Raw genomic sequence first — 24,261 nt, forward strand, 5'->3', positions numbered from 1 at the left:
ACAGTATTAGCCAGAGCACTTTTGTCAGGCAGTATTTTCAGGCAATTTAAGAAATAGCATTAAAGGGGAAAAAAGAAATCAAAACTCTACTCACTATCTTATCAAATAAATATCTGCAGGTAGGATTTCTTCTGTAATAGTTTCTTACAGAGAGTACACATATATTTACAAACAAACTGTTTTATGTCATTAACGTGTTACTGGGATATTGTCTTTAGCATCTGGATTTAATTAAATGAAAAAAGGAAACTATAAGCAAGAGAACTATTTTATGCTGATACTTTCCTCAAATTTTTAAAAAACCTACTACTATACATGGAGAGGCATGAATGGTAAGTGTTACTAACATGTGTTTTATGAAAGACAGTTTTGTAATGTAAACATTGGAAGAGGCTGACAATTATAATTGTAATGTGGTTGAAATGGATAAATATAGCCAGAATATTCTTTTCACTGAATAAATTATACAGCTGATTGTCTCTCTATGATGTTACAGTCTTGCCTTGCTTAATGGAGCAGAATATAGAACCAATAGTTTCCATCTCTTTTTGACTAAGCTGCTATGGTTTCTGTGGGATGACAGCTCTTAAGGGAACGTTCTCGCCTAGTAAAATTGGGATATTCCACAGTAGACAAGCAATAGGGAAAAAATACAAATTTAGTAAATATGATTATTCTAAAGATTTTATTCAAAATAAGTGACAGGAAGGAATATATTTTACATTATTATGCACCACTAATTCTAAAATGTTATAAAGGTTGAAAACATAATGTGTATAATTTTCAAAGGTTTTTTTTTTTTTTCATTATACAATTCTATGGCAAGACAGAGGACAGGTTTCTGGAGCTCTTAGTTTACTGTAGTACTGTCCTGTCCAGGGCTTCCCTTTCCCTCTTAGCTTTTCCTCCTTACTGTGTCTGTGAGGACTTGCACAGGAAAATAGACATGTAACATTCCAAGCACATGGTAGTCTCTGAAACAAAGTGTAAACCTTCTGGGACTGAATCATTTTGAATAATTTAAGATTTTTTTTTTTTTAATTTTTTAACTCTTAAAGGCACTTTAAAAAGTTTTAGTCATTTGTGTCATAATGTTTGAAATTTATTATACACCTTCCTGTGTATGTAGAGAGAACACGTTGAAAACCATTTAAATTGTCATTGACGATTCAGTCAGAATTTCAATTATTTTCTTGTGATCTAATACAGGAATGTCCCTAGGGCATATTAAGTTATGTAGAGCTCTTTGCCTTTATACAACATGACCTTACGTTGTGTTTTGTTTGGAGTTCTTCTGTTCTGGTTTCGTGGATATTTTCCATAGTTTTCTCTGATGCCTGGCTGTAGGCTGGCATATTGTACTGCTCTCATTGAAGCTGTTAGTTTGTGTTTCAACTTAATTTAGTTTTACATTAAAAAAATGTATATATATATATATTTTATTTTATTCTGAGTCTATCTTAATGGCAACCCATAAAACGTTATTAGGATGTCACATAATACAAGATCCGTAGCTATGAATGAGAACATGAGCAGATTACATGCCTGAGCATTATTTGAACACTGTGTGGCATGAATGATGACTCTTCATAAGTTTTCTTGTTCCTTTCCCCATACACTTTGTCTATATTTGTACAAAGTATGTTTAGAAAATTACTAGTCCCATGTGAGTGAGTTGTTATTATGCAAAGGGGGCTAATTTTAGATTCTTTCCATATACTGAAATATTAATAGAACCTTATGAATGATAGTATATCCAGGGAGTTGTCACATTGTATAAAATCTCAAATAGCTGTTTTGAGTTTTTGTATGCGTTTTAGAAGACTGTATATATCTACCAAAGGTCCCATTCGCCTTCTCTATTAGACATCTTTTCTCAGTAGTTTTGCATTGCAAGGGTGGAAAATCGAAACCACGTGCATACCCTAAGGTAAGTCCAACGCTTGCTAACACATGAGAGTCCCTGGATGGTACAGTTAATGCACTCAGCTGCTAACAGAAAGGCTGGAGATTCGAGTCCACTCAGAAGTGCCTCAGAAGGAAGCCCTGAAAATCTATTTCTGAAAAATCAGCTATTGAAAATCCCATGGAACACGATTTTACTCTGACATCCATGGGGTCAGCATCATTCAGAACAACCAACGCCATGGCAACTGGTACTGGTAAACTAACACAGGTCGAGGCCTTACTTTGTGGCCCTTACTTATAGTACGATAAGTCATTTAGTAACACTTTTAATTCTCACAACAAACCTGAGGAGGTAGGTACTATTCTTTTGAAGTTAAGGAAACCAAAGCACCAGAGGACGTAACATCTAACATCCTTCCTTGATCCCACAGGTTGTAAATGATAGAGTCAGAACGCAAACCCAGGTGGCCCTAAAACAGAGCCTCTTACCCACTATCTGCCTCAGCATGAGACATATAACTAAATACGCATCAAGTAGAATATTATGACTCCAGATAAGTAACAGTTAGTATGAATAAGTAAAAACAGAAATGCATAGAAAAGCACCAGTCAAAACTCTACATACTTTTTGATTACATATCTTCTAAAATATGGTTAACAAAGTGATTGTTAAAAAAGCATAGATAAAGCAACAGAGATAAAAGAATTAAGGAAGCCTTTTTCCTTTTCTATTTCCTGTAAGTTTTTATTGAGTATAAAATGATTTACAGTAAAAGGGCGCATTTACATAAAAGTAAGTATACATTTACATATACGTGCAATGCATGATAAATATAAGGAACAAGGAATTTAATAAGCAAAAATTGTAAATACTGATAGTGGTGGTATCAGAAAGAAATAATTGAGTTTTTTTGACAATATGATTAGTGCACAAGAGACATACCCAAATGTTTGTGATCTACCTCAGGACGTCCATTCTCTGCCAGCCCTTCATCACATTCAGGAGCCCAATAGTTTAGATACTGGATTAGATTCAGTACAGTATATCTTAGGTCCCTATGATCATAAGACTATGCAGACCTTTTTCCTCTACTTCTCCCAGAAGATGCTGACTAAATACAATTCTTCACTCTTTTAGGGTCATTATTCATCAATCTGTTGATACACTAGCTAGATGGCTCATTCTTTCTCTTTTTCTCTCTCTTCCTCCGTCCTCACTTTCCTCCTCTCTCTCTATTTCTCTGCAAATTCAGAAGGCTGAGATTTAAGGAAAAGCACCAGATAAGATGTACTCTCAGTCCTCTTTTGGGTAGATAAATGGAATAGGATTTCACTCTGTGGGAGCATAGAAGGAGGTCAGAGAATATCGAGAATATAGAGGGGATCATTATACACCACCCTCTTCCCATTCAGTAAACAAGTATTATTAAAAAATAAAAAAAAAAACAAACCCAGTGCCGTCCAGTCGATTCCGACTCATAGCGACCCTGTAGGACAGAGTAGAGCTGCCCTATAGAGTTTCCAAGGAGCGCCTGGTGGATTCAAACTGACAACCCTTTGGTTAGCAGCCATGGCACTTAACCACTACGCCACCAGAGTTTCCAAGTATTATTATTCACCATGAATTATTCTTAGAAATATTTCTCCATAGCAGTGTTACGCAAGAATTTCCAGTGATGAGAGTATCAATATCCAAGTAGTTGAGTGAATCTTTTTCACAGAGAAAGTTATAGGAGGTGAGCCATTAATACAGCATGTGCTAATTACTTGCATTACTCTAGTAGACATTATACAGTTCTACCAAAGACCCTCAACGAGATGGATTGACACAGTGGCTGAAACAATGGGCTCAAGCATAACAACAATCGTGAGGATGGCGCAGGACCGGGCAGTGTTTCATTCTATTGTGCATAAGGTCGCTATGAGTTGGAACAGACTCGATGGCACCTAACAACAACAACAACAACCAAAGTACAAACAGCAACAGAAGTCATTCTTTATTCTGAAATTCAAATCTTCCATGTCAATATAAAGACTAGTTAAGACTAGTTAGTAACCATTTCATGGTTCCTTTTTTATGTGCCATAATCTGTGTTGAGTGATTTATATATTTCATGTCAGTTCTCACATCAACCCTGAATATTGAAATGAGAAGGCTTCTATGGCTATGGAGAGAGGCTTCTCTGTGCTTCTAGCCAATGCCTTCTACTACACTTTACTAAGGAGTCCTGGTGGCTCAGTGGTTAAATCGCTCAGCTGTTAACCAAAAGGTGGGTGGTTCAAAAGCACCAGCCCCTCTGTGGAACAAAGATGTGGCAGTCTGCTTCAGTAAAGATTTATAACCTTGGAAACCCTATGGAGCAGTTCTACTCTGTCCTGTAGGGTCACCACAAGTCGGAATTGACTTGATGTCAGTGGGCTTTAAACTTTACTGCCACAAAGTTTTTATCGCACTGCCAACCAGCAATCAGGAGAAAACAAAAAACCCTCCGGTCAGCAAAACGAATCATATCAGTAGGCTATTAAGTTATCATCATCTGCCCTCATTCCATGTTTACCCTGAAGTCTTTGTTCTAAGGAAGAATTAACTGACTTGGCAGTAATAGTGGGCTCAAACATCAAAACCTGCATTCGCTGATTGAACATCTCCAAAGCATGAGTCCAGGAGTAAAACAGAAAAGATTTGGAAGAGTGTTTATTCATTTCCTCCCCATCTTCAGAATAAACAAAGATTCCACAAGCTGGGGAGGTTGGGAGAGAGAATGTAAGAGGATACAAGTTATTCAAAGAAGGACCCTCTGAGAAGGGGATCCAAGAGCCACCTTACCCAAGGAGACTACAAAAAGAGAAAGAGGTACCTTTTGGTAGATAACAGTAAAGGAGAGCAGTACCCTCCTCCCATCATTAGTTCTGGGAGGTTGCTGTCCCACTGTGGCCGCAGAGTAAAGACAGCTGCCTGAGTTGCAAGGGCAGGGGCGGACTAACCAATAGGCAAGATAAGCATGGTACTTCCCTTGCTTACCAGGTCATCTGTTGTGAACAATTTCACATTTTTCCCCCACATCGAAGATTTTGCTTCTAGATATGACTGGTATCTGTCTCCCAACCCCACTTCATCTTCCTATAGGATAAGTGTCTTTTCAAATATACAGTCCCTGACAGGGGCACTTGACCCAGGAAACAAGGTAAGCACAGGTTCTCTCGTGATTACTTACTAATCTATGATGAAACCCATGTGAAATTGTTCACTGCAGGTGACCTGGTAAGCAAGGTAAGCACTGTGCTTACCTTACTTGTTGGATAATCTACCCCTGTGCAAGGTGCAAAAAAGTTCTGAGGCAGTTTGACGAGGGGATGTTGGAAAGCAACCAAATTTTCTGGTTCCTAATTTTATCCTGGTATTTGGCTTCATAGCTATCACAATTTGTGGCTCTGTAAAGGGCTTTTTTTTTTTTTTTTTTTTAAAGGGCTTACCAGTTTTTCACTACAGTAGATAATTCAATCCTAGCTTTAACATCTCCAAGAATTTTTACCTCATATCCCTGAAATTGTGAACTCTATCTGCAGGTATAAAAAATGGAAGGTAAAACTGGCTACCTTATCTTAAAAGAGAAAGGGAATTCATTAAACAACGGACAGTGTATTTTTGTAAAGAGTAGTATACTGATTCGAAAACACTTTGTATACCCAGCATTTTCAGTTCCCTGAATTCTGTTGGTCATGGGTAGCTGCAAATGTTCCTCCCCTCTACATACCAAGCTTGTCTTTCTGAGGCAGTTGAAAGGGTGTCACTGAAGAATAATAGATGGCAAAGAACTATCTTTGTTTTCATGACTCATGTTTCATAAATTTTTTGAGATGTAGGGTAAAAAAAGCCCATATGAACTGCAGTCTTCATGTTTGTTTAAAAGTGAGGAATAAAGAGAAGAAGCAGAGAAAGTTGGGTTAGAATGGGAATATGCCCCTGATTGAGACACAGCCTAACAGAAGTTAAGGAAAATGCCAAAAGTCAAAGTTACCTGTCAGCTATCTAAAAAGGCAGGTCCAGTGGGAACAGCCAACTTCTTCGCTGTTTATCATGCTGAGGGTCAAAGTCAGTTACCTTGGTTACTCAGGTTCTGTTTTCCATCTGGGACAAAGGGCAAATGGATTAAGTGTGTTCTTACCATAGAAAAGCCACCTGAAGAAAAAAGAGCTTGCTGTACAGAACTAGCTCTACTTCCATGTGTCTATCAAATGAACTTTAGATTTGTAGTTAGGTTTCTTGAGAGGGAGTACATACTAGAGAGAAGTAACAGCAGCCTTGAGGCCTGCTTTTCACTTTTTACCGGAATTCTGAGGGTACTTGAATGGCAGGTGGGAGGACAAGGACCTGGAATAGAAATAGGTCATGGTATCTGTTCTATAGTCCTCTGTTTTCTATGCCCCAGGGTCCTGCTTGCTAAGCAAGCTCACAGGCAAGGGCAACAAGTCAGAAGCCTGACAAAACAGTCTTTGTGAGGGAGAAGAAGAAAGATCTTAACACAGCATACCTAGGCGCTTCACCTGAACTAATGAGGAGAAAAAAATGCCTTAGCTAAGTTGTCTTGCTTTTCAGTTTTCCTGCAGCTAACTTCTTAATGTTATCTTAAGCAGTTTATTTTGTTTAATTATCTAGTTCCATTACAAAGTGGATTGACTTTGCTTAAAATTGTGCTTAAATATTACCTTCCAAGGTGTTATTTACTGTATTCACTGAAGAGTCTGAATTCTAGGTTTTATAATATTCATAGAGAATGACGTGCACTTGTTTGAATTTAATTTAGACTGAAGGAGTAGATAAAAGGAGAGGTTGACAAAACCCACAGGATAGCATTAAGAAAATGAGGCAGAATAATGGTGCTGAAGAAATGCAAATCTTTCCAAGTCCATTAGTACTGTTAATAGAGAAGTAAAAGAGAAAGCATCAACTGGGGTAAATAGAGTGCAATTCACCCACAAAGGCTTGGAGTGCTGGGCCTTTGCCTAGATATTCTTACACTTCACAGATTCAGAAAAATGCCTTAGCTCTTCACGAAGTAAGATTAATGTGTGCCTTTTTCTAGACCGAAGGCAAAGTTAGAGTTTTTCCTTATATAACTGTGTGATGATTGACGTGATGTGTAGCCAGTGGTTGAGCCTTGCTGCAGACGATTTGACTGAAGGACCTGGTCACAGAAAGGAGATTTGGAGTTGTTGGATTATCCTTGTTTTGAAATAATTCTGTGATCCACTGTGATTTTTCAAAGAAAATTTGCATCTAAATATTATAAGACTAAAACAACCAAACAAACCCGTTGCCTTGGAGTCAATTCTGACTCATAGCGACCCTATAGGACAGAGTAGAACTGCCCCCATAGGGCTTCCAAGGAGAAGCTGGTGAATTCAAACTGTAAACCTTTTGGTGAGCAGCAATAGCTCTTAACCACTGTGCCACCAGGGCTGTAGTTTTTACAAGACTATTAACAGAAAATAAGCAGTATAAGGAAAGTTTTCAATAGCTCTTTTTGTCTGTGGTAAAAGCTCTGGTTCTGTGTGTGAGGAGACCCTTTAGCCCTCCTAGATTTTTCATGCAGCAGCAATTACTTAGAAAATGGGGTGTCAATAGGCAAAGGCAATGACTGCTTCTCCTGAAGAACAAAATAAAAGCAACACCTTGTACCTACTCTGCGTTTACGTCAACCTGGGACATTAAAATAGGTACTTGGGAAGACACCTGAAATTGCTTCAGTTTAGGAAGGTTTTATTTATTAAAATAGAGCTGTAAGAGACTTTAATATACTGTATTTGCCTGAAAGAAAGGTCGACCAAGTATGTTAAATGTGGAAAATGTAGAAAGTAATGTAAACGGGAAGGAGTTCAAACGTAATAGACAAGTAGACATCATCTTGACTTCACCCTATAATTGGGGACAGAGAACGTATGCACATGGAAATAAACTCCAGTATTATTACACCTCTTTACTGACATAAAGGCTAAGTACACATGTGCTAATGGGACAATTAAGTGGCCTCCTCAAGCTGCTTGCTAACTTCCTAACTTACTAAGAGGGAGTGATTTTGTAAGTGACTTTGACATTAAAAACAAACTGGCTCAATAAGAAATTACTCAATTAGTTTGTTTGTTTCCTTTTCTTCAGTTGTTTATTTACCACATTTAGGTAAGATTATTCTATTACCTGATTAAGTGTTTGCTGTTTGTAGCACTAAAGACACCTGTTCATGCATTGTGGGTTATATTGGTGAAAGTATTTATGTAGCTGTCTTTATAATCTTGTGGTGAAAATTAACAGTTGCCTTTGTTTTTGCAAAAACAGAGAAGCTCTTTTTTTTTTTCTTTTTTCTACTTCCCTGACCATCAACTACATCTCTGATCATGGCCTTCTCTGTAATGAGCCCTAAATAAAATTGTCCCCCAAACTAGCAATCATATTTGGACGTATTTGACAACAAATAAACTTTACTCTTACCTAACCCTACTCTCACATTCTTCCTTTACAATAAAATAGAAGGCTAAGGCTGTGTTTCTCAAACTCCATTTGGCAAGCAATATTAACATGTATTCAGCTCAAACTCCCACAGTGAAATAAGCTTGGCAAAAACTACTGTTTCCTCCTCGTGGAATATAATACCGTACCTTAACATATTGTAGGCAGTGAACAGTCCGGCTGAAAAAGAATTTATCTTTGTTTAGCTCAATGTTTTCCAAATGTGATGTACTCTAGAGCATGTTTAGTGTGCAAAGCTCCTAATATGCTTATGAATGAATCTGAAAAATACAGTTGAGGAAACGAGAGAATCAAGTATAACCATTCCTCTGAGTGGAAGGTGGACTTTCAAGCTTTGACCTGTAGTGGAAAAAAAATGGACTGAGGACAAGAGAAGTGGATAACCAAGCTTCTCTCTTTGTCACTAGCAATCTGCTCTGCCTAGGTGTGGATTAGCTGCCTCTTGCCATTTCATTATGGACCAGAAAGTAATCAAGCAGTCATTATAGGCGGTCCTCTCAAGATAAATAAGTGTCTGGGTAAATTCTGTGGTGGAAATTTTTTTAGATTTTAGCATCAAGAAAATTTTTATTAATGAATTATAAACATGACACCACTCATAAAAAGCTAGATGACTCTGCTCATGGGGACTATTGAAAAACAGAGAAAAGGCAACTGGGAAGGGCCATTGGATTTGAGATGTACAGAATGAATACTTGGGTTGTATGTTTTCAAATCTGAATCAACTTTTTTTTTGGTGTTTTTGTGTAAAATTCAGAAATACATAAAAACTGACATATAATATGTGGTAAAGAAATTATATTAATTATTATTATTACACATTTTAGTTCTGAACACTACTTTTTCTTGGAGAAAAGTATCATGGAACTAGTGATTAAAGAAAATGCATTCAATTGATCAAAGAAACTTTATTCCAGAAAAAAAAAAAAACAAAAAGAATAGAGTGAGAAATGGCTCACACATATATAGGCTGTCCCTTGGTTATGAACACCTGACTTATAGACAACTTGTACTTGCCCTTAAACCTTTTAATGTTATGCAAGTTTGTCCTTAGTTTGAAATGACTGAACCAATGAACTACTCACAACAAATTCTTCATCATAATCATCTTCACTTGCTGCGTGTGCAGCTGTTACACCACTGAAGTCTTCCAGGCTTTTCTTGCACTAAAATAAGGCTAAATAAGAACTGTGTGAAACTATTTGACTTAGCTACAAATTCGACTTAAAAACTTAAAGACACAGGAATAGGTTTCTTTCTAACCCAGGGACTGCCTATAATTTGTGGAGTATAATATGATCTTACTTCCTAAATCTGAAATACCAGTCTAGCACACTTGGCATTGCCCATTAAATGGTATAACAATACTACTCTTTTGAAAAGGATATTTAAAGGTATTACATTAAAATTGTTGTAGTTATCTAGAGTGACATAATCTCTTCTGAACTGTAACTGTCATGTAATTCTTCTTGTGTAACAAAATCTTTTTTATTCTCCTCGAATCCAGGTTTCTGGGTTCATGGAATGGGGGTGACCCATTCAGGCCATCCGCCCTTAGGTGTATTTTGAGACTTGCAGGAACTGGTTCCCTGGAGTCTCCTTCAAGTCAAATGATAGTTTAGTGACCAGCTTATCAAAGAGCATTTTGCCCTAGGCATTGAGGTCTTTTGGAAAATTATAGGGCCACTATGAGTCAGAATCAACTCAACAGCAATGGGTATCATTGCGCAGCCAGCTTTGAAAAGCAGGAACTCAAGGTCTGACTAGAATCTGTGTTTTAGAATATATGGCATGTCCTTGGTAATTGTTTCTGTAACCAATGGACCCTGAAACCCTACTCATGCTTTGATTATCTTCTGAGAAATTAACATAACAATGACCAATATATCACACTTTGGCTGTTCACTTTTTGGAGGCCATTCTGGACATATTCAGATGACTATTCAAACAGTAGAAACCCTGGTGACCTGGAGGTTAAGAGCTACCGCTGCTAACCAAAAGGCCGGCAGTTCAAATCCTCCAGGCACTCCTGGAAACCCTGTGGGGCAGTTCTGCTCTGTCCTATAGGGTCACTATGAGTCAGAATCAACTAGATGGCAGTGGGCTTATTCAAACAGTATCTACTCACAATAAATACATTCTTTTACACTAATTTTTGGCATTTCTCTAAGCTATTTAGGTTTCTGACTTTTTAAAAGAAGTTTTAAGATGCCTTGTCTATCCTATGAGTTGAAATCGACTGAATGGCAATGGGTTTTATTTTGTTTTGTTTTTCTATTGCCAAAGGGTACAGGACACCAATAGTGGTTGAGAAGCTGGCATTTCAATAAAATTTTCTGTTTACAGTGAAAACTTCAGAATCATGTGAGCAAAACTGTGCATGTGTGTGTGTGTCTGTGTGTGTGTATGTGTGTTCCCAAGTTTAAGCAGGTAAACACCATTATGGAGCATACTGGAAAAAATAAATGACAGAAGAATTAATTGGTAGAAATTTATTTGAAGAAAACACGGACTTTTTTTTTTCCAGCCATGGTTGAAAATGCTCTGTCATTGATAGTGTTGAATAGAGTTGAATAGGAAAATTATTAACAGACGTCTTACTTTGATTTCAAGATTTTTCCTATCTAGGAAACCAACTATTAACTGTAAAAAGTCTGACAGAAACTGCTCTATAATAATGTAAATTTATCTTATCCTGTAAGAAATGAATAGTTATCAAACCGTTACCTCCTAATTTAAATTTCAAAAAGTCTCCCCAAAAGATCTACCAAAAGGTTGGTAGTTCAAAGCCACCAGTTGCCCCTTGGAAACCCTATGGGGCAGGTCTACTCTGCCCTATAGGGTCACTGCAAGTTCAGTCAATTCTTCTCTTTATAAGCCCTGTCGTACCTACCTTCTTTGAGTCATTTGCTTTTTCTGGAATCAAAATGGCCTCCCTATATTCATATAGAATAACTGCTCAGAATAGACCTGCTGTTGTTAGATGCCGTCAAGTCAGTTCTGACTCACAGCAACCCTATGTACCACAGAACGAAGCACTGCCCAGTCCTGCACCATCCTTACAATTGTTGTTTTGTTTCAGCCCATTTTTGCAGCCACTGTGTCAGTCCATCTTATTGAGGGTCTTCCTCTTTTCTGCTGACCCTGTACTTTTCCAGGCATGTTGTTCTTCTCCAGGGGCTGATACCTCCTGACAACATATCCAAAGTATGTAAGACACAGTCTCACCATCCTTGCTTCTAAGGAGCATTCTTGTTGCACTTCTTCCAAGACAGATCTATTCATTCATTCTTTTGGCAGTCCATGGTATATTCAATATTCTTCACCAACACCACAATTCCAAGGCATCAACTCTTCTTCAGTCTTCCTTATTCATTGTCCAGCTTTCACATGCATATGATGTGATTGAAAATACTATGGCTTGGGTCAGGCGCACCTTAGTCTTCAAGGTGATATCTTTGCTTCTCGACACTTTAAAGAGGCCCTTTGCAGCAGATTTCCCAATGCAATGAGTCTTTTGATTTCTTGTCTGCTGCTTCCATGGGTGTTGATTGTGGATCCAATTAAAATGAAATCCTTGACAACTTCAATCTTTTCTCCATTTATCATGATATTGCTTATTGGTCCAGCTGTAAGGCCTCTTGTTTTCTTTATGTTGAGGTGTAAACCATACTGAAGGCTGTGGTCTTTGATCTTCATTAGTAAGTGCTTCAAGCCCTCTTCACTTTCAACAAGCAAGGTTGTTTCATCTGCATATCGCAGGTGGTTAATGAGTCTTCCTCTAATCCTGATGCCCCATTCTTCTTCATATAGCAGAATAAACCTAATGGTCAAATTTCAGTGAGTTTGGATTATTGTCAGGAATAATAAGCCTATGAAACAAGCAAGTGGGCATAGTTATTATTCCTCAATGAGGATATAATTGTTTTTGACATAAAATCTTGAGCTAAAAATCTCCTCCTGTTCTAAGTTTATGTAGGTGTGTAAATTGAGGTATGCTCCCAATTTCAGTCAAAATTCTGGGGCACAGGTTATAACCAGGTAATAATTTTTATGAAAATCCTGTTAGAAAAATAATTTCAGCATTTTCATTTGTATATCATATTAGAATATAACTGGAACATCTTTAACTTTAGAAAAGTTATAATTTGGACATAGATTTCTAACCACTATATTAAGGACATGGAATGAGGGATATCATTGCTTTTATTAGCTGGATCCTGGCTGAAAGCAGAGAATACCAGAAGGATGCTTACCTGTGTTTTATTGACTATGCTAAGGCATTCGATTGTGTGGCTCATAACAAATCATGGATAACATTGTGGAGAAGGGGAATTCTGGAACACTTAATTGTGCTCATGAGGAATCTGTACATGGATCAAGAGGCAGTTGTTGGAACAGAACAAGGGGATACTGCATAGTTTAAAGTCAAGAAAGGTGTGTGTCAGGGTTGTATCCTTTCATCAGACTTATTTAATCTGTATGCTGAACAAATAATCTGCGTAGCTGGACTATATGAAGAAGAAGGGGGCATCAGGATTGAAGGAAGACTCATTAACAACCAGCGATATGCAGATGATACAACCTTACTTGCTGAGAGTGAAGAAGACTTGTAGTACTTGTTGATGAAGATTAAAGACCACAGCCTTCAGTATGGATTGCACCTCAACATAAAGAAAATGAAAATTCTCACAACTGGACCAATGAGCAACATCATGATAAATGGAGAAAAGATTGAAGTTGTCAAGGATTTCATTTTAATTGGATCCACAATCAACAGCCATGGAAGCAGCAGGCAAGAAATCAAAAGAAGCATTGCATTGGGAAATCTGCTGCAAAGGACCTCTTTAAAGTGTTGAAAAGCAAAGATGTCACCTTGAAGACTAAGGTGCTTCTGACCCAAGCCGTGGTATTTTCAATCACATCATATGCATGTGAAAGCTGGACAATGAATAAGGAAGACTGAAGAAGAGTTGATGCCTTTGAATTGTGGTGTTGGCAAAGAATATTGAATATACTGCGGACTGCCAAAAGAACGAACAAACCTGTTTTAGAAGAAGTACAACCAGAATGTTCCTTAGAAGCAAGGATGGTGAGACTGTGTCTTACATACTTTGGAGAAGGACATCATGCTTGATAAGTAGAGGGCCAGTGAAAAAGAGGAAGAAACTCTTTGAGATGGATTGACACAGTGTCTGCAACAATGGGCTCAAGCATGGCAACCATTGTGAGGATGGCGCAGTACCAGGTAGTGTTTCATTCTGTGGTACATAGGGTTGCTATCAGTCGGAACCAAACTGAGGGCACCTAATAACAACATATTAAGGCCAGGAGCCCTGATGGCACAGCAGTTAAGGCGTGACTGCTAATCAAAAAGTTAGCAGTTCAAGTCCACCAGCCACTCCTTGGAAACCCTATGGGGCAGTTCTACTCTGTCCAATAAGGTCGCTGTGCGTCTCGACACCTAACAACAACATAAAGGACATATTAAGGCTGTGAAAATTAAACTCTTATTTAACTCAGTTGAAGCCTCAGGCTCTAGCAATTAGGCATTAACAAATAAAAGTGTGATCAGAATATTCGTGTGGAGGTTAGTTCTTGAGAAATTTCTACCAGCAGTTCACATGGAAAAGTTGTGTCTCATATTTACATTTTGTGTGCGATGCTTTCTATCACCGATGCCTCACATACAGCTAAATTTTGTGAGATTCACATAAGAAAATCGTTCTGCTGACTGCAGAAAACCCATGGGCCACATTAAAATTTATTGTAAAATTAAGAAGCTGCCTGATGCAGGACAATTCAAAGGATGTGTTATTTTACACAGCAGGTGGATGAGAGGATTATAGAATATTAAAGATAGAAGGAACTTTACGTGAATCTACTCCTTGTACTGATAAGAAAAGAAAATCATAAGTGAGAAATTAATGACAGTGTTAGGATTAGAACTTCGATCTCCTGTTTCCCAGTCAAATTCTTTTCAGGAAAAATTAAAAACTTTAGCAATTTAACCCACCCCTAATTTTGTACTTCTTTATGACTTCTCTTTATCAAACTTTGCTTAGAAATGTTCTAGTCACTTCATTTACTTAAAAATTTGCAGGCCTTCCTGACTTACTTAAACTGTCAGTTATATCTCTTGCTTCTGAGATATATATATGAGGGGTCTTTACTATAGTTAAGATAGTGTATCTTATAGCTTAAACACTTGTCTAAATTTGCATAAACAATCTTAGAAAATCCAATTGACAGTTCACTCCTTTGGTGGTATTTGTTAAGAAGTAGGATAAATGTTGAGAGAAAAGAAAAGAATTTTCTTTAAATAATATAATTGAAGATTTGTATTAGGATTATTTAAACTGTGTTATTTAGAAAACAGGTACATTAACTTCTACTTTTAGCATTATCTTTATTGTTTTGTTACTGTGTCCACATTGAGAAGGTACTCGAAGGTCCTTGAAGGTAGTACGAGTTGTATGCATTTATGCATCCCACACAGTGTATTAACAAATGTCTCATACCTAGTAAAAATGTAATGAAAGTTTGTTATTTGATTGGCTGACTCATAACATTAAATGTGCATGTAAATTTTTTTTCGCTTCTCTCATTACAACACATTTAAGCCTTGATATTTTTTCTACTCTCCACTAACTACGAGTTCTGTAAAAAGGATGCTTTATAAAATATACACACAGACACACACACATATTTTAAAATTAGAATAAAAACAAAACAAAAGCATTTTTTTTTCACTATCTGCAAGGATAAGGAAAGAAATGAACAAAAAGTATAAAACAGCAGTAACAACCTTCTAAGTCTGATTAGAAGGAAATTTCCAAACTACACTATTGTCATCTAAAGGAAAATGTGCCTCTTGGGAACCCAGGTGCAAGTGGCTTGACGGAGATTTCTTAGAAATTGAAGACGCCTTCCATACCTTTTCCAAACCATCTACAGTTTTTTTTCTTTCTTTTTCACAGCTATTTCTGAGATGGTGCAGCTGCAGCTGGAAGCATAACAATGGTTCAGCTTACTGGCATCTATTTCCTGATTTAGAAGCAAAAAGGAAATAATTGTCAAGACTTGAAATAGAATAAAAACAACAGTTGTTCTTTTAAAAATTAATATGAGGCTATTTAATTTTAACACCTAGAGAAGGTTAAAAAAAAAAAGTGATAGTTCAGTATTTTCTCTTTGGGGATAGCTAAATTTGAATTTAGAGATTTTATGGCCTGATTTTAATTTATGAGAAATTCAATATTCCAAGTATCTCTGCTCTCTTCAGTAGTACTAACCTATTAAGGCAAATAAAGGGTTAACAAAAAGTCTGTAACCTAAGCTAGAGAACTGCTGAATCCTTATTTTTTAAGGCCATGAAAAATTACAAGAGAATGTGATCTTAAAGAACAGGTTGCTCTTTGAAAATCGACTTGGCACAATCTCTAATAAACTACAAAGTTTATGCAAAATAAGAACTTAGCAAATTCAGCATTCATCAAATTACTCTCTAATTAATGTTATCAGCCTTACCCAGGGTCTAACCTACTAACCTCACTTTCAAAATTTATATTTTCATTCTGTAGCAACTCAGATTACAGCCTTTTGATTTATATTTTAAATTATTACATATCGTAATCCCTGATACTTAAATGATCAGTATTTTTGATGGGTATAAAATGCCTTTCCTCATATTTTATGATGCTAAAGTTTGGTCAGTATATATCTATATATATATATAGATATATATATGTGTATTGTTTTTAATGGCCCACAGGCAGTTTTACAGAAGTTCACTTGAACTCTTTAAAATGAAAGAAACAGTTATGTATGCATGCATTTTGTATGGAAGGGCATCCCTCCTCAAATATAATGGTGGCCCTATATAAGATACTTTAAAAATTAAAATTAGTCTTTGATATAAATTAATTACATATACACTAGTCTGGTGTGGTTTGACTATTGACTATATTTTGAAGCACGAATTCTTTTTAAGTGATCGAAAATGTTTAAGTGCACTGTATATACTCATTGTATATACCTTTGTAATTAATCAGCAAAAAAAAAAAATCTAATGGAGAGCTTAAAATGTTCATAGACATTAAAAAAAAAAGTACATGTTCAAGTCTTGTAGCGGTAAATGAAATTTTGTTTGCTCCCAGGAGGATAATATCCAAAATCTACTTCCATCAAGTCCATTCCAACTCACAGTGACCCTGTAGGACGGTAGAACGGCCCTATAAGGTTTACCAAGGCTGTAATCTTTACTGAAGCTGACTGCCCCATCTTTCTCCTTCGGAGTGTCTGATAGGTTCAAACCACCCCCCTTTTCTGTTTAGCATCCTGAGTGCTTTAACCATTGCGTCACCAGAGCTCCCTGGCAGATAATGTTGTTAGGTGCTATCAAGTCGGTTCCGACTCATAGAGACCCTATAGGGCAGAGGACAATAGCCCTGTAGGTTTCCAAGGAGCAGCTGATGGATTCAAACTGTTGACTTTTTTGGTTAGTAGCCAAGCTCTTAACCACTACGCCACCAGGGCTTGTTATTCTAAGGGGGAAAAAAAGAAAGAAAAACAAACAACAAAACAACTGAACTTCTGAACATAAAATCAAAGCAAAACTGGGGACAGAGAATATTCTAGGAAGTAGGGCAACTTTCTTAGAGAATTGTATGGGAAACTAAAGGGAAAGAACGAAAAAACAAATCATTTTCCCACTTGAGCAGGTTTTCAAATACTGTGCTGAAATTAGTCTCTTTTTAATTCAAAGTATTAAGAAAGTGAGTAAGTAGAGTTACAAAAAGACATGCATGGAAGGTAATTAGACCCTCTCAGCAAGGCTAAAATGATATTTAGGTTAAGAGAGCGCTGTGTCATACAGGCTGCCATAATTTCAAACGAGCTCTGCTATCAATTATGATTCAGTGAAGAACAATGACATTCTATTCTTGGATGATTACCTGATTTGAGATAAAGAAGAAAACCTTAGAGAAGGAGAACTTTTAAATAACACTTTTTATTGCATTAGAAACTTGAACACAAAGATAGTGTTAGGTATCTCTTCATAGCACCAAGTTTCTCTGTAAATTTCTCTCTTTATGTCTCTCTTCCTCTCTTTTTCTTTCATTCTTAGTTCTGGTTTTATTATTATTATTATTGGACTTAAGTTTACATCTTCGTCTCATTTCCCAAGTTATGTTGGTAGAAGGAAGAAAAGAATGGTGATATTAAATAGACATTTTTTGTTATTATTAGCAACCATCTTAATGATTATACACAAAAATAAACCAACGCCACCTCCACTTCTACTAGCAGCTTAATACAAATAAGAATGTTTGGCTATAAAGAAATTAAAAGAAACCAAAAGTGTTTGCAGTTAACTTAGCATTACCTACAACTACGAATAAAGTGAATTGTGATTTTGTTTGTTGTGCTGCTATAATGGATTTGAATTTTCCATATATAATAATGGGGATAGATATAAGATTTGCATTAAGTAGCTTAGAAAGATTAAGATTAACAATCAATTTTAACAATATTCAGGATGAAACAATATTGGAGAACAGTAGCCAGAGTGTGGTATTATCGGGTTTATATTTGTAATACCTTCAGTGATACAGATGGTTTCCTCTTTGCATTTCACACACACTAAATAGAAAAGGAAGGCAGTGGTCATTCAGTGGTAGAGTTCTGGCCTTCCATGAAGGAGACCCAGGTCTGATTCCCAGCCAATACACCTCATGTGCTACCACCACCCATTTGTGATATGATGCTGAACAGATTTCAGCAGAGCTTCCAGACTAAAACAAACTTGAAAGAAAGACCTGACAATCTACTTCCAAAAATCAGCCAATGCAAACTCTATGGATCATAATGGTCTGGTGCCATTGTTTATGCTGTCCTCAGGAATCAGGAGTCAACTCTACGGCAACTAACAACAGGGAAAAAAAGAAAAGGAACACCTCAGATTTGCTCACTAAGATTTTTTCCCAGGGCAAGTATAGGTCAGCATAGTCAAAGATCCTGGAGGTTGCTTCTTATTTTGGTTGACATGGTTAAAAATTATAGATTATCCAATATGAGTAACACTTTGTGAGTACTGTTTAGTATCACCAATTATCACCTGGGCTAGAGATAGAGTGACAAGTCATGTCTCTTAGTTGAGTCAGCAAGTACTAATTAGCTTCACATCTCTTCCTTTTTTACAATGTTCTCTCTACAGATATTCCAGTCCTTGTTCGCAGTCTCCCAAATTTTACCCAGCCATTCTGTAAGAGTTTTCAAATCTTCATTCATCTCCGCAATTTGCTCCTGGCCTTAAGCATTATGTGAACCTCTGGCAACTGGCACTCTTCCTCCACCTCTTCTGCTAAATTTATATTTTGCCTATCTTGCAGACCAGACAAAGACTGCTGGACTTATAATTAGTTGACTTGACTCAAGCTTTGGTTCTGAATAAGCCATGAAAGCTTATGTAGGTCATTATATGAGGTCCATAATTTCTCGGGCTCTTTAACGTCAGCTATTAAAAAAAAAAAAAAAAAACAATTGACTCACCATTTTCTGGCTATAGCTAAAGAACAAGTTTCTAAGGATAGCATCAATGTCTAGGTGCTTCCTCCTGGATCTTTCCAGTTACTATGGGTTTTTTAACCTTGGATTCATTTCCTCACACTAGTTCTTGTCACCAGGCTTCATACCTTGAATTTTATATTTGGATTTGGCCTCCCACTTGACAATTATCTTAAAACTCTTAGATTTCTGAGATTTGGACTTCCCTCTTGGGTCTTGATTCAGCTCGTTCTTCTGATTTTGGTGTCTTCTGCTACCTGTGATGATAAATTCTGAACTTAAGTACTAGCTCATGGGAGCCTCATAAACCAAACTACCCCTCCCCTCATCCTGACTATCTATACTAAGATATGTTCTAATAAAGGTCACATACAAACTAAATATTATATTCTTAGGCATGCATATAGATATGATAGTTATGTGAATCAAAGAAATGATAAATGCAAAATTTCGGATACCACCATTTCTGTCTATGGTAGAGATAAGAAGAGGATGGGGAAGAACATACAGAGAGAAGATAATTTCTTGGTAATGTTCTTCTTGTGTTTGGTGATGGGTCTCTGGGAGTTCCATGTAATATACTTGATAACTTTGCATAGATGTTGCATAGGTTATTTTGAATATATCGAGTATCATGTTAAAAATACAATAAAGTAAAATATATGTTTTTAATAAATTTTCCAGTAACCAAAATATAAAAAATTCCCTTTATATATTATGATATGATATGACATGACATGACATGCTATATGATATGACATGACATGACATGATATGATATATTATCTGTGTTTTGAGAAAATGAGCCTGCCTTTCATAGGATGAAGTGATAGATATAAAGCAGTTGGTGACTAAGCACTTACTTATTTAACAGGCTAGATGTTTTCATCATAAGAAGTTTAAATATATCATGCCTCACTAAACTTTTGATGGAGGTAAATATAAAAATACCATTAGTAGAACAGTAGATGTTACCCATTCAGAGTGAATCTGTTGTGAGCTCTCCCTTTAAACTTTAGATATATTTAACAGGACAGAATTCATTTTATGTTTGCTTCAGAGTAAGCCCATTTCTGTCAATATGACAAAATCAAGTGAAATTCTGGCTAGTGGAGAACAGAATTATTTATCCTCTAGCGCATATCAAAAAATCTTAAAGAAAGACTATAAATTCTGACAAGGACTTCAAATACGTATAACTGACCAAGGGGGAGAGCAAGAAAAGTGAAGGGTTTTTTCAGTAGCACCAAAAGAACTCAAGTGACTGAGCAGTTAGTAAATGCTTGATAGGTCAGACAGTATTCATTGTCATTTTATAAGAGCCTCTTAGATTTTTAGAGAATAACCTGTGTGAGCACTTGGCATTGAACAATACACAAGAGGACCTGTATCAGGCTACAATGACTGCCATTAGATGTACTTACTAATAAGCCCATTATCAGCACATCACTGCTCAAGAATGCCTGCTGTGCAATACATTTGCTCCCTTCTTTTTCGTTTCAGATCTTTGTGAATGAAAAACATGCAAAACTGGGGGGAAAAAAAAAATCAGGTTTAGGAATTAAAAACATTCAATGCAAAAGAACAAAAAGATAAATCTCATGAACCCAGCCTTAAGCAGGGTAAATCCTAGCCCTGTGACCAAAACATTGCATCTCCCATCTGCTGAGTTTCTTTAAAGTTGCTGCTTTAAGCATGTTATGCTCTTCTGACACTGCTTTCTTATGACTTTTGTGATCAGTTACTTCATCATTCCTTCTTTGGAAGGGACTGCAGGATGGGGAAGTCTGTCTTTCTTATAATTGTTCCTTAAGCTAAGCACAGTGTCCCACTAATTGGGCAGCTGTGGCATGTACTATAACCTTTCCCCATGAACTTCCACCCTTTCTTCAAAGCAACTTTTCCACAGGTCAAGGGTAAGTGGCTGAAGGCACCTAGATGACTATGGAGTCTTGCCCTGCGTCCTTCCCCCAGCACTAATGGACTATCGCTGTAACAGGACAGTGATGGATGACCTCTGCTGATCAGAGGGGTTGACACACTCTTATTTTCTTATCCTTATACAAACACAAATGTTCTGTTAGAAAATACATAGATTTACCTTTTGACTCTCAATTTTCATGAAGTTTAAAAGGGAAAAAAAAAATCAAAAGAGGCCATTAGAGGAATAAAAGTGAAACACAGCAGTTTCCTCCTGCTCTGATGTGAACACAGATAGGAAGTGAAGGCCCTGAATGGTGGTGGTAGGAACTCATCACACTTAAGCTGGAGCCTTGCTAACAATCCTATCACCAGCTGCTCTATAACCTATAGAGTTATAGATATACATATACCAATAACCCTAACACCCTTAAGCATCCACCAAAGTCAACTCTGGCTGACTAAGGAAGACTCAACCTGCTGTCCTATTGCTTAATAATAGGGAACAGGAAACTTTTTCTTTAAAGGTAGAGATAATAAATATTTTAGACATTACAGTCCATATGGTCTCCATCATAACCACTCAACTTTGCTACTGTAACACAAAAGCAGTCATAGGCAATATGTAAATGAATAAGTGTGGCTGTGTTCCAATAAAACTTTTTTTATGAACACTGAAATTTGAATTTTGTATAATTTTCACTTCTCACATTATTTAAAAATCTGAAAATGTAAAAACTCTTCTCAGCTTTCAGGCTGTGCAAATGCAAGAAGTGGGCCTGTTTTATACCACTGTTGAAATATCCATTGCCAATGGCAATTGAAACACAAGGTAATGTTTTCAACTAAGCGCAAGATGCCATTGTTACCTTAATCTAAACTAAAGGGCCTTTACTCTTTTGCATAAGCATGCTTGCATATTGTGATCTTCCAACAAACAAGGTGGGACTTTTGAAAATTATTAAATTCACTATTAGTCAAATGAAACATGAAGGGGAATTTTAAGAGCTGACTTTGGTGGAAAAAAATAAAACTAGCAACTTTCTTTCAGATTCAAGGGTGATGTGTTTTACTTTATAAATTTCCTTAACTAATGCTCAACTAGGAGCGATACACAGGTGTGGTGACTAGCCATAGCTGCTGAGAATTTAAGTAATTTTCTATCAACATTATAAAACTGGTCACTTATTTTAGAAGCAGATTCCAAATAAATCTCAGAATTAATGTGCTAAATCTACATTCATAAATCCAATTTTTTAGAGATACTGCTGAATGACAAAGTAATGGGCAACATGTTGCATAAATATTGCACTGCTGGGTCCTAGTAAAGATTCCCTTAATTAATAGTTAGTTAACTATCTATTTATAGTTTTGCCTCAACAATACCTATGGTAAAATTTTCTTTCCTGTATATACTTTCTTATTTTTTAACTGTTAGAATTCCTGCATACTGCTGACCAACAGATCACAGACTCAAATGGTCCTCAATGTCATACTCTAATTTTCAAGCACATCAGTGGACTATTTCAAAATATTCTCCAAAGATTCTATGTTTAATTTAGAAGTAATTTATGCATTTTCTCCATTCTTCCTTGAATGTCCTTATTCCTTCCTTTTGCCTTTGCTTGTTTATTTCTAATGGCCTCTTGTCACACAATCTGACTGTGGTTAGTGTGCATTCCCCTTCCTCTAAGATCTCTACCATCATCCACAGTGATTTCTTTCATCCACAGCTCATTTGCATTCTCACCTGGAAAGGTGCACCATCTCAGTAAGCCATGCTTCCCACTGAACCCAATTATTCCCACTGTGCAAAGGAAAATGAGCCTGAACATCCCACGTGGCATAGAGAACATATGGTTGCTACCATCAACACAGCTGGAACATCTGTGTACGAACTCACGCTGCGTGTGCATCACTTTAGTTGCACAACCTTATATGAGGCAGAGGGAGATTCTTTCCAGAGTAAGGCTTACAGATAAAATACAAAGAAATAGGGAAGAGGAGTTAAGAGATCTGGTTTCCTAATGATTAAACCAGCTTGGTTTTGTTTTTTCAGTAGGATGAAGCTAATTATAACTACTCATTTAATATTTTCTCAAGCTCACAACATTAAAAAAAAGTACATACATGAATGCAAGGGAACACCAAAAACCCAAACCCAGTGCCGTCGAGTCGATTCCGACTCATAGCGACCCTATAGGACAGAGTAGAACTGCCCCATAGAGTTTCCAAGGAGCGCCTGGAGGATTGGAACTGCCTACCCTCTGGTTCACAGCCATAGCACTTAACCACTACACCACCAGGGTTTCCAAATGTAAGACAGTTGGGAAAATAATGCCATCTTTGGTTTGAATAGATGAAAGATGGTAGTTAGACAGAGCCCTGGTGGTGCAATAATTAAGTGCTAGGCTGCTAACCAAAGGCTAACCAAAGGCTCAGCAATTCAACCCCAACAGTGGTTCCACGAGAGAAAAGACTTGGCAATCTCCATAAACATTACCCACTGCCGTGGAGTCAATTCTGACTCATAGTGACCCTATATAAAGATTACGGCCTAAGAAATCCTATATGGCAGTTCTACTCTACCCTATAGGGTCACTATGAGTCAGTATGGCCTCGATGGCACACAACAACAACAACAGTTAGACAGAGAAAACATTTTAGCATAAGAATAGGCTAAGAATGCAAACTTCAATGGCAGACAATTCTGGCCCTTCCTCTTTTTAACTATGGACTTTTGAACAAATGCCTTAACGTTGCCATTCTGCAGTTTCATCATCTAATATCATCTATATAATAATGACAATATTATTACCTAACTCATGGTGTTATTATGACAGTGGTGTTGTTGTTGTTAGGTGCCTTTGAGTCGGTTCCGACTCATAGCGACCCGATGCACAACAGAATGAAACACTGCCCGGTCCTGCACCATCCTTACAATCGTTGTTATGCTTGAGCTCATTGTTGCAGCCACTGTGTCAATCCACCTCGTTGAGGGTCCTCCTCTTTTCTGCTGACCCTGTACTCTGCCAAGCATGATGTCCTTCTCCAGGGACTCATCCCTCCTGACAACATGTCCAAAGTATGTAAGATGCAGTCTCGCCATCCTTGCTTCTAAGGAGCATTCTGGTTGTACTTCTTCTAAGACAGATTTGTGCGTTCTTTTGGCAGTCCATAGTATATTCAATATTCTTCACCAACACCACAATTCCAAGGCGTCAATTTTTCTTCTGTCTTCCTTATTCATTGTCCAGCTTTCACGTGCATATGATGCGATTGAAAATACCATGGCTTGGGTCAGGCACACCTTAGTCTTCAGGGTGACATCTTTTCTC

This window comes from Loxodonta africana, chromosome 1 (genome assembly GCF_030014295.1).
Source record: "Loxodonta africana isolate mLoxAfr1 chromosome 1, mLoxAfr1.hap2, whole genome shotgun sequence".
Classification (NCBI taxonomy): Eukaryota; Metazoa; Chordata; class Mammalia; order Proboscidea; family Elephantidae; genus Loxodonta; species Loxodonta africana.